This window comes from Taudactylus pleione, unplaced genomic scaffold, assembly GCF_031769625.1.
Source record: "Taudactylus pleione unplaced genomic scaffold, aTauple2 ptg000122l, whole genome shotgun sequence".
In the NCBI taxonomy this organism is placed as follows: domain Eukaryota; kingdom Metazoa; phylum Chordata; class Amphibia; order Anura; family Myobatrachidae; genus Taudactylus; species Taudactylus pleione.
Window position 1 is genome coordinate 11,610,354 of NW_028284524.1, and position 12,869 is coordinate 11,623,222.

Here is a 12,869-nt window from a genome sequence, read left to right on the forward strand (position 1 = left end):
TTGTTGATGCACGTGCGGCTACTGCGCACACAATTCACAAACACAGAAAATAATTTTTTTTTTGGTTTGGACTGGAGTGTACTTTGGGGGTTACAGCACCCTTTAACGGTCAAGCCAGCCGGCCCTTTACTTATGACACAGGCGCACTCTTGGCACTACTTTGTTGATGCACATGCGGCTACTGCGCACACAATTCACAAACACAGAAAATATATATTTTTTTGGTTTGGACTGGAGTGTACTTTGGGGGTTACAGCACACTTTAACGGTCAAGCCAGCCGGCCCTTTACTTATGACACAGGCGCACGCTTGGCACTACTTTGTTGATGCACGTGCGGCTACTGCGCACACAATTCACAAACACAGAAAATATGTATTTTTTTGGTTTGGACTGGAGTGTACTTTGGGGGTTACAGCACCCTTTAACGGTCAAGCCAGCCGGCCCTTTACTTATGACACAGGCGCACGCTTGGCACTGCTTTGTTGATGCACGTGCGGCTACTGCGCACACAATTCACAAACACAGAAAATATATATTTTTTTGGTTTGGACTGGAGTGTACTTTGGGGGTTACAGCACCCTTTAACGGTCAAGCCAGCCGGCCCTTTACTTATGACACAGGCGCACGCTTGGCACTACTTTGTTGATGCACGTGCGGCTACTGCGCACACAATTCACAAACACAGAAAATATATATTTTTTTGGTTTGGACTGGAGTGTACTTTGGGGGTTACAGCACCCTTTAACAGTCAAGCCAGCCGGCCCTTTACTTATGACACAGGCGCACGCTTGGCACTACTTTGTTGATGCACGTGCGGCTACTGCGCACACAATTCACAAAAACAGAAAATATTTTTTTTTTGGTTTGGACTGGAGTGTAATTTGGGGGTTACAGCACCCTTTTATGGTCAAGCCGGCCGGCCCTTTACTTATGACACAGGCGCACGCTTGGCACTATTTTGGTGATGCACGTGCGGCTACTGCGTATACAATTCACAAACACACAAAAAATATTATTTTTTTGGTTTGAACTGGAGTGTACTTTGGGGGTTACAGCACCCTTTAACGGTCAAGCCAGCCGGCCCTTTACTTTTGACACAGGCGCACGCTTGGCACTACTTTGTTGATGCACGTGCGGCTACTGCGCACACAATTCACAAACACAGAAAATATATATTTTTTTGGTTTGGACAGGAGAGTACTTTGGGGGTTACAGCACCCTTTAACGGTCAAGCCAGCCGGCCCTTTACTTATGACACAGGCGCACGCTTGGCACTACTTTGTTGATGCACGTGCGGCTACTGCACACACAATTCACAAACACAGAAAATATATATTTTTTTGGTTTGGACTGGAGTGTACTTTGGGGGTTACAGCACCCTTTAACGGTCAAGCCAGCCGGCCCTTTACTTATGACACAGGCGCACGCTTGGCACTTCTTTGTTGATGCACGTGCAGCTACTGCGCACACAATTCACAAACATAGAAAATTATTTTTTTTTTGGTTTGGACTGGAGTGTACTTTGGGGGTTACAGCACCCTATAACGGTCAAGCCAGCCAGCCCTTTACTTATGACACAGGCGCACGCTTGGCACTACTTTGTTGATGGACGTGCGGCTACTGCGCACACAATTCACAAACACACAAAAAATATTATTTTTTTGGTTTGAACTGGTGTGTACTGTGGGGGTTACAGCACCCATTAAAGGTCAAGCCAGCCGGCCCTTTACTTATGACACAGGCGCACGCTTGGCACTACTTTGTTGATGCACGTGCGGCTACTGCGCACACAATTCACAAACACAGAAAATATTTTTTTTTTGGTTTGGACTGGAGTGTACTTTGGGGGTTACAGCACCCTTTAACGGTCAAGCCAGCCGGCCCTTTACTTATGACACAGGCGCACGCTTGGCACTACTTTGTTGATGCACGTGCGGCTACTGCACACACAATTCACAAACACAGAAAATATATATTTTTTTGGTTTGGACTGGAGTGTACTTTGGGGGTTACAGCACCCTTTAACGGTCAAGCCAGCCGGCCCTTTACTTATGACACAGGCGCACGCTTGGCACTGCTTTGTTGATGCACGTGTGGCTACTGCGCACACAATTCACAAACACAGAAAATATATATTTTTTTGGTTTGGACTGGAGTGTACTTTGGGGGTTACAGCACCCTTTAACGGTCAAGCCAGCCGGCCCTTTACTTATGACACAGGCGCACGCTTGGCACTGCTTTGTTGATGCACGTGCGGCTACTGCGCACACAATTCACAAACACAGAAAATATATATTTTTTTGGTTTGGACTGGAGTGTACTTTGGGGGTTACAGCACCCTTTAACGGTCAAGCCAGCCGGCCCTTTACTTATGACACAGGCGCACGCTTGGCACTGCTTTGTTGATGCACGTGTGGCTACTGCGCACACAATTCACAAACACAGAAAATATATATTTTTTTGGTTTGGACTGGAGTGTACTTTGGGGGTTACAGCACCCTTTAACGGTCAAGCCAGCCGGCCCTTTACTTATGACACAGGCGCACGCTTGGCACTGCTTTGTTGATGCACGTGTGGCTACTGCGCACACAATTCACAAACACAGAAAATATATATTTTTTTGGTTTGGACTGGAGTGTACTTTGGGGGTTACAGCACCCTTTAACGGTCAAGCCAGCCGGCCCTTTACTTATGACACAGGCGCACGCTTGGCACTGCTTTGTTGATGCACGTGCGGCTACTGCGCACACAATTCACAAACACAGAAAATATATATTTTTTTGGTTTGGACTGGAGTGTACTTTGGCGGTTACAGCACCCTTTAACGGTCAAGCCAGCCGGCCCTTTACTTATGACACAGGCGCACGCTTGGCACTACTTTGTTGATGCACGTGCGGCTACTGCGCACACAATTCACAAACACAGAAAATAACTTTTTTTGGGTTTGGACGGGAGTGTACTTTGGGGGTTACAGCATCCTTTAACGGTCAAGCCAGCCGGCCCTTTACTTATGACACAGGCGCACGCTTGGCACTACTTTGTTGATGCACGTGCGGCTACTGCACACACAATTCACAAACACAGAAAATATATATTTTTTTTGTTTGGACTGGAGTGTACTTTGGGGGTTACAGCACCCTTTAACGGTCAAGCCAGCCGGCCCTTTACTTATGACACAGGCGCACGCTTGGCACTACTTTGTTGATGCACGTGCGGCTACTGCACACACAATTCACAAACACAGAAAATATATATTTTTTTTGTTTGGACTGGAGTGTACTTTGGGGGTTACAGCACCCTTTAACGGTCAAGCCAGCCGGCCCTTTACTTATGACACAGGCGCACGCTTGGCACTACTTTGTTGATGCACGTGCGGCTACTGCGCACACAATTCACAAACACAGAAAATAACTTTTTTTTGGGTTTGGACGGGAGTGTACTTTGGGGGTTACAGCACCCTTTAACGGTCAAGCCAGCCGGCCCTTTACTTATGACACAGGCGCACGCTTGGCACTACTTTGTTGATGCACGTGCGGCTACTGCACACACAATTCACAAACACAGAAAATATATATTTTTTTTGTTTGGACTGGAGTGTACTTTGGGGGTTACAGCACCCTTTAACGGTCAAGCCAGCCGGCCCTTTACTTATGACACAGGCGCACGCTTGGCACTTCTTTGTTGATGCACGTGCGGCTACTGCGCACACAGTTCACAAACACAGAAAATATATATTTTTTTGGTTTGGACTGGAGTGTACTTTGGGGGTTACAGCACCCTTTAATGTCAAGCCAGCCGGCCCTTTACTTATGACACAGGCGCATGCTTGGCACTACTTTGTTGATGCACGTGCGGCTACTGCGCACACAATTCACAAACACACAAAAAATATTATTTTTTTGGTTTGAACTGGTGTGTACTTTGGGGGTTACATCACCCTTTAATGGTCAAGCCAGCCGGCCCTTTACTTATGACACAGGCGCACGCTTGGCACTACTTTGTTGATGCACGTGCGGCTACTGCGCACACAATTCACAAACACAGAAAATAATTTTTTTTTTGGTTTGGACTGGAGTGTATTTTGGGGGTTACAGCACCCTTTAACGGTCAAGCCAGCCGGCCCTTTACTTATGACACAGGTGCACGCTTGGCACTACTTTGTTGATGCACATGCGGCTACTGCGCACACAATTCAGAAACACAGAAAATATATATTTTTTTGGTTTGGACTGGAGTGTACTTTGGGGGTTACAGCACCCTTTAACGGTCAAGCCAGCCGGCCCTTTACTTATGACACTGGCGCACACTTGGCACTACTTTGTTGATGCACGTGCGGCTACTGCGCACACAATTCACAAACACAGAAAATATATATTTTTTTGGTTTGGAGTGGAGTGTACTTTGGGGGTTACAGCACCCTTTAACGGTTAAGCCAGCCGGCCCTTTACTTATGACACAGGCGCACGCTTGGCACTACTTTGTTGATGCACGTGCGGCTACTGCGCACACAATTCACAAACACAGAAAATATTTTTTTTTTGGTTTGGACTGGAGTGTACTTTGGGGGTTACAGCACCCTTTAACGGTCAAGCCAGCCGGCCCTTTACTTATGACACAGGCGCACGCTTGGCACTACTTTGTTGATGCACGTGCGGCTACTGCGCACACAATTCACAAACACAGAAAATATATATTTTTTTGGTTTGGACTGGAGTGTACTTTGGGGGTTACAGCACCCTTTAACGGTCAAGCCAGCCGGCCCTTTACTTATGACACAGGCGCACGCTTGGCACTACTTTGTTGATGCACGTGCGGCTACTGCGCACACAATTCACAAACACAGAAAATATATATTTTTTTGGTTTGGACTGGAGTGTACTTTGGGGGTTACAGCACCCTTTAACGGTCAAGCCAGCCGGCCCTTTACTTATGACACAGGCGCACGCTTGGCACTGCTTTGTTGATGCACGTGCGGCTACTGCGCACACAATTCACAAACACAGAAAATATATATTTTTTTGGTTTGGACTGGAGTGTACTTTGGGGGTTACAGCACCCTTTAACGGTCAAGCCAGCCGGCCCTTTACTTATGACACAGGCGCATGCTTGGCACTACTTTGTTGATGCACGTGCGGCTACTGCGCACACAATTCACAAAAACAGAAAATATTTTTTTTTTGGTTTGAACTGGAGTGTACTTTGGGGGTTACAGCACCCTTTAACGGTCAAGCCAGCCGGCCCTTTACTTATGACACAGGCGCACGCTTGGCACTACTTTGTTGATGCACGTGCGGCTACTGCGCACACAATTCACAAACACAGAAAATATATATTTTTTTGGTTTGGACAGGAGAGTACTTTGGGGGTTACAGCACCCTTTAACGGTCAAGCCAGCCGGCCCTTTACTTATGACACAGGCGCACGCTTGGCACTACTTTGTTGATGCACGTGCGGCTACTGCACACACAATTCACAAACACAGAAAATATATATTTTTTTGGTTTGGACTGGAGTGTACTTTGGGGGTTACAGCACCCTTTAACGGTCAAGCCAGCCGGCCCTTTACTTATGACACAGGCGCACGCTTGGCACTTCTTTGTTGATGCACGTGCGGCTACTGCGCACACAATTCACAAACATAGAAAATTATTTTTTTTTTGGTTTGGACTGGAGTGTACTTTGGGGGTTACAGCACCCTATAACGGTCAAGCCAGCCAGCCCTTTACTTATGACACAGGCGCACGCTTGGCACTACTTTGTTGATGGACGTGCGGCTACTGCGCACACAATTCACAAACACACAAAAAATATTATTTTTTTGGTTTGAACTGGTGTGTACTGTGGGGGTTACAGCACCCATTAAAGGTCAAGCCAGCCGGCCCTTTACTTATGACACAGGCGCACGCTTGGCACTACTTTGTTGATGCACGTGCGGCTACTGCGCACACAATTCACAAACACAGAAAATATTTTTTTTTTGGTTTGGACTGGAGTGTACTTTGGGGGTTACAGCACCCTTTAACGGTCAAGCCAGCCGGCCCTTTACTTATGACACAGGCGCACGCTTGGCACTACTTTGTTGATGCACGTGCGGCTACTGCACACACAATTCACAAACACAGAAAATATATATTTTTTTGGTTTGGACTGGAGTGTACTTTGGGGGTTACAGCACCCTTTAACGGTCAAGCCAGCCGGCCCTTTACTTATGACACAGGCGCACGCTTGGCACTGCTTTGTTGATGCACGTGCGGCTACTGCGCACACAATTCACAAACACAGAAAATATATATTTTTTTGGTTTGGACTGGAGTGTACTTTGGGGGTTACAGCACCCTTTAACGGTCAAGCCAGCCGGCCCTTTACTTATGACACAGGCGCACGCTTGGCACTGCTTTGTTGATGCACGTGCGGCTACTGCGCACACAATTCACAAACACAGAAAATATATATTTTTTTGGTTTGGACTGGAGTGTACTTTGGGGGTTACAGCACCCTTTAACGGTCAAGCCAGCCGGCCCTTTACTTATGACACAGGCGCACGCTTGGCACTACTTTGTTGATGCACGTGCGGCTACTGCGCACACAATTCACAAAAACAGAAAATATTTTTATTTTGGTTTGAACTGGAGTGTTCTTTGGGGGTTACAGCACCCTTTAACGGTCAAGCCAGCCGGCCCTTTACTTATGACACAGGCGCACGCTTGGCACTACTTTGTTGATGCACGTGCGGCTACTGCGCACACAATTCACAAACACAGAAAATAACTTTTTTTGGGGTTTGGACGGGAGTGTACTTTGGGGGTTACAGCACCCTTTAACGGTCAAGCCAGCCGGCCCTTTACTTATGACACAGGCGCACGCTTGGCACTACTTTGTTGATGCACGTGCGGCTACTGCACACACAATTCACAAACACAGAAAATATATATTTTTTTTGTTTGGACTGGAGTGTACTTTGGGGGTTACAGCACCCTTTAACGGTCAAGCCAGCCGGCCCTTTACTTATGACACAGGCGCACGCTTGGCACTTCTTTGTTGATGCACGTGCGGCTACTGCGCACACAGTTCACAAACACAGAAAATATATATTTTTTTGGTTTGGACTGGAGTGTACTTTGGGGGTTACAGCACCCTTTAATGTCAAGCCAGCCGGCCCTTTACTTATGACACAGGCGCATGCTTGGCACTACTTTGTTGATGCACGTGCGGCTACTGCGCACACAATTCACAAACACACAAAAAATATTATTTTTTTGGTTTGAACTGGTGTGTACTTTGGGGGTTACATCACCCTTTAATGGTCAAGCCAGCCGGCCCTTTACTTATGACACAGGCGCACGCTTGGCACTACTTTGTTGATGCACGTGCGGCTACTGCGCACACAATTCACAAACACAGAAAATAATTTTTTTTTTGGTTTGGACTGGAGTGTATTTTGGGGGTTACAGCACCCTTTAACGGTCAAGCCAGCCGGCCCTTTACTTATGACACAGGTGCACGCTTGGCACTACTTTGTTGATGCACATGCGGCTACTGCGCACACAATTCAGAAACACAGAAAATATATATTTTTTTGGTTTGGACTGGAGTGTAATTTGGGGGTTACAGCACCCTTTTATGGTCAAGCCGGCCGGCCCTTTACTTATGACACAGGCGCACGCTTGGCACTATTTTGGTGATGCACGTGCGGCTACTGCGTACACAATTCACAAACACACAAAAAATATTATTTTTTTGGTTTGAACTGGAGTGTACTTTGGGGGTTACAGCACCCTTTAACGGTCAAGCCAGCCGGCCCTTTACTTTTGACACAGGCGCACGCTTGGCACTACTTTGTTGATGCACGTGCGGCTACTGCGCACACAATTCACAAACACAGAAAATATATATTTTTTTGGTTTGGACAGGAGAGTACTTTGGGGGTTACAGCACCCTTTAACGGTCAAGCCAGCCGGCCCTTTACTTATGACACAGGCGCACGCTTGGCACTACTTTGTTGATGCACGTGCTGCTACTGCACACACAATTCACAAACACAGAAAATATATATTTTTTTGGTTTGGACTGGAGTGTACTTTGGGGGTTACAGCACCCTTTAACGGTCAAGCCAGCCGGCCCTTTACTTATGACACAGGCGCACGCTTGGCACTTCTTTGTTGATGCACGTGCGGCTACTGCGCACACAATTCACAAACATAGAAAATTATTTTTTTTTTGGTTTGGACTGGAGTGTACTTTGGGGGTTACAGCACCCTATAACGGTCAAGCCAGCCAGCCCTTTACTTATGACACAGGCGCACGCTTGGCACTACTTTGTTGATGGACGTGCGGCTACTGCGCACACAATTCACAAACACACAAAAAATATTATTTTTTTGGTTTGAACTGGTGTGTACTGTGGGGGTTACAGCACCCATTAAAGGTCAAGCCAGCCGGCCCTTTACTTATGACACAGGCGCACGCTTGGCACTACTTTGTTGATGCACGTGCGGCTACTGCGCACACAATTCACAAACACAGAAAATATTTTTTTTTTGGTTTGGACTGGAGTGTACTTTGGGGGTTACAGCACCCTTTAACGGTCAAGCCAGCCGGCCCTTTACTTATGACACAGGCGCACGCTTGGCACTACTTTGTTGATGCACGTGCGGCTACTGCACACACAATTCACAAACACAGAAAATATATATTTTTTTGGTTTGGACTGGAGTGTACTTTGGGGGTTACAGCACCCTTTAACGGTCAAGCCAGCCGGCCCTTTACTTATGACACAGGCGCACGCTTGGCACTGCTTTGTTGATGCACGTGTGGCTACTGCGCACACAATTCACAAACACAGAAAATATATATTTTTTTGGTTTGGACTGGAGTGTACTTTGGGGGTTACAGCACCCTTTAACGGTCAAGCCAGCCGGCCCTTTACTTATGACACAGGCGCACGCTTGGCACTGCTTTGTTGATGCACGTGCGGCTACTGCGCACACAATTCACAAACACAGAAAATATATATTTTTTTGGTTTGGACTGGAGTGTACTTTGGCGGTTACAGCACCCTTTAACGGTCAAGCCAGCCGGCCCTTTACTTATGACACAGGCGCACGCTTGGCACTACTTTGTTGATGCACGTGCGGCTACTGCGCACACAATTCACAAAAACAGAAAATATTTTTATTTTGGTTTGAACTGGAGTGTTCTTTGGGGGTTACAGCACCCTTTAACGGTCAAGCCAGCCGGCCCTTTACTTATGACACAGGCGCACGCTTGGCACTACTTTGTTGATGCACGTGCGGCTACTGCGCACACAATTCACAAACACAGAAAATAACTTTTTTTGGGGTTTGGACGGGAGTGTACTTTGGGGGTTACAACACCCTTTAACGGTCAAGCCAGCCGGCCCTTTACTTATGACACAGGCGCACGCTTGGCACTACTTTGTTGATGCACGTGCGGCTACTGCACACACAATTCAGAAACACAGAAAATATATATTTTTTTGGTTTGGACTGGAGTGTACTTTGGGGGTTACAGCACACTTTAACGGTCAAGCCAGCCGGCCCTTTACTTATGACACAGGCGCACGCTTGGCACTACTTTGTTGATGCACGTGCGGCTACTGCGCACACAATTCACAAACACAGAAAATATGTATTTTTTTGGTTTGGACTGGAGTGTACTTTGGGGGTTACAGCACCCTTTAACGGTCAAGCCAGCCGGCCCTTTACTTATGACACAGGCGCACGCTTGGCACTGCTTTGTTGATGCACGTGCGGCTACTGCGCACACAATTCACAAACACAGAAAATATATATTTTTTTGGTTTGGACTGGAGTGTACTTTGGGGGTTACAGCACCCTTTAACGGTCAAGCCAGCCGGCCCTTTACTTATGACACAGGCGCACGCTTGGCACTACTTTGTTGATGCACGTGCGGCTACTGCGCACACAATTCACAAACACAGAAAATATATATTTTTTTGGTTTGGACTGGAGTGTACTTTGGGGGTTACAGCACCCTTTAACAGTCAAGCCAGCCGGCCCTTTACTTATGACACAGGCGCACGCTTGGCACTACTTTGTTGATGCACGTGCGGCTACTGCGCACACAATTCACAAAAACAGAAAATATTTTTTTTTTGGTTTGGACTGGAGTGTAATTTGGGGGTTACAGCACCCTTTTATGGTCAAGCCGGCCGGCCCTTTACTTATGACACAGGCGCACGCTTGGCACTATTTTGGTGATGCACGTGTGGCTACTGCGTACACAATTCACAAACACACCAAAAATATTATTTTTTTGGTTTGAACTGGAGTGTACTTTGGGGGTTACAGCACCCTTTAACGGTCAAGCCAGCCGGCCCTTTACTTTTGACACAGGCGCACGCTTGGCACTACTTTGTTGATGCACGTGCGGCTACTGCGCACACAATTCACAAACACAGAAAATATATATTTTATTGGTTTGGACAGGAGAGTACTTTGGGGGTTACAGCACCCTTTAACGGTCAAGCCAGCCGGCCCTTTACTTATGACACAGGCGCACGCTTGGCACTACTTTGTTGATGCACGTGCGGCTACTGCACACACAATTCACAAACACAGAAAATATATATTTTTTTGGTTTGGACTGGAGTGTACTTTGGGGGTTACAGCACCCTTTAACGGTCAAGCCAGCCGGCCCTTTACTTATGACACAGGCGCACGCTTGGCACTTCTTTGTTGATGCACGTGCGGCTACTGCACACACAATTCACAAACATAGAAAATTATTTTTTTTTTGGTTTGGACTGGAGTGTACTTTGGGGGTTACAGCACCCTATAACGGTCAAGACAGCCCTTTACTTATGACACAGGCGCACGCTTGGCACTACTTTGTTGATGGACGTGCGGCTACTGCGCACACAATTCACAAACACACAAAAAATATTATTTTTTTGGTTTGAACTGGTGTGTACTGTGGGGGTTACAGCACCCATTAAAGGTCAAGCCAGCCGGCCCTTTACTTATGACACAGGCGCACGCTCGGCACTACTTTGTTGATGCACGTGCGGCTACTGCGCACACAATTCACAAACACAGAAAATATTTTTTTTTTGGTTTGGACTGGAGTGTACTTTGGGGGTTACAGCACCCTTTAACGGTCAAGCCAGCCGGCCCTTTACTTATGACACAGGCGCACGCTTGGCACTACTTTGTTGATGCACGTGCGGCTACTGCACACACAATTCACAAACACAGAAAATATATATTTTTTTGGTTTGGACTGGAGTGTACTTTGGGGGTTACAGCACCCTTTAACGGTTAAGCCAGCCGGCCCTTTACTTATGACACAGGCGCACGCTTGGCACTGCTTTGTTGATGCACGTGCGGCTACTGCGCACACAATTCACAAACACAGAAAATATATATTTTTTTGGTTTGGACTGGAGTGTACTTTGGGGGTTACAGCACCCTTTAACGGTCAAGCCAGCCGGCCCTTTACTTATGACACAGGCGCACGCTTGGCACTGCTTTGTTGATGCACGTGCGGCTACTGCGCACACAATTCACAAACACAGAAAATATATATTTTTTTGGTTTGGACTGGAGTGTACTTTGGGGGTTACAGCACCCTTTAACGGTCAAGCCAGCCGGCCCTTTACTTATGACACAGGCGCACGCTTGGCACTACTTTGTTGATGCACGTGCGGCTACTGCGCACACAATTCACAAAAACAGAAAATATTTTTATTTTGGTTTGAACTGGAGTGTTCTTTGGGGGTTACAGCACCCTTTAACGGTCAAGCCAGCCGGCCCTTTACTTATGACACAGGCGCACGCTTGGCACTACTTTGTTGATGCACGTGCGGCTACTGCGCACACAATTCACAAACACAGAAAATAACTTTTTTTTGGGTTTGGACGGGAGTGTACTTTGGGGGTTACAGCACCCTTTAACGGTCAAGCCAGCCGGCCCTTTACTTATGACACAGGCGCACGCTTGGCACTACTTTGTTGATGCACGTGCGGCTACTGCACACACAATTCACAAACACAGAAAATATATATTTTTTTTGTTTGGACTGGAGTTTACTTTGGGGGTTACAGCACCCTTTAACGGTCAAGCCAGCCGGCCCTTTACTTATGACACAGGCGCACGCTTGGCACTTCTTTGTTGATGCACGTGCGGCTACTGCGCACACAGTTCACAAACACAGAAAATATATATTTTTTTGGTTTGGACTGGAGTGTACTTTGGGGGTTACAGCACCCTTTAATGTCAAGCCAGCCGGCCCTTTACTTATGACACAGGCGCATGCTTGGCACTACTTTGTTGATGCACGTGCGGCTACTGCGCACACAATTCACAAACACACAAAAAATATTATTTTTTTGGTTTGAACTGGTGTGTACTTTGGGGGTTACATCACCCTTTAATGGTCAAGCCAGCTGGCCCTTTACTTATGACACAGGCGCACGCTTGGCACTACTTTGTTGATGCACGTGCGGCTACTGCGCACACAATTCACAAACACAGAAAATAATTTTTTTTTTGGTTTGGACTGGAGTGTATTTTGGGGGTTACAGCACCCTTTAACGGTCAAGCCAGCCGGCCCTTTACTTATGACACAGGTGCACGCTTGGCACTACTTTGTTGATGCACATGCGGCTACTGCGCACACAATTCAGAAACACAGAAAATATATATTTTTTTGGTTTGGACTGGAGTGTACTTTGGGGGTTACAGCACCCTTTAACGGTCAAGCCAGCCGGCCCTTTACTTATGACACTGGCGCACACTTGGCACTACTTTGTTGATGCACGTGCGGCTACTGCGCACACAATTCACAAACACAGAAAATATATATTTTTTTGGTTTGGAGTTGAGT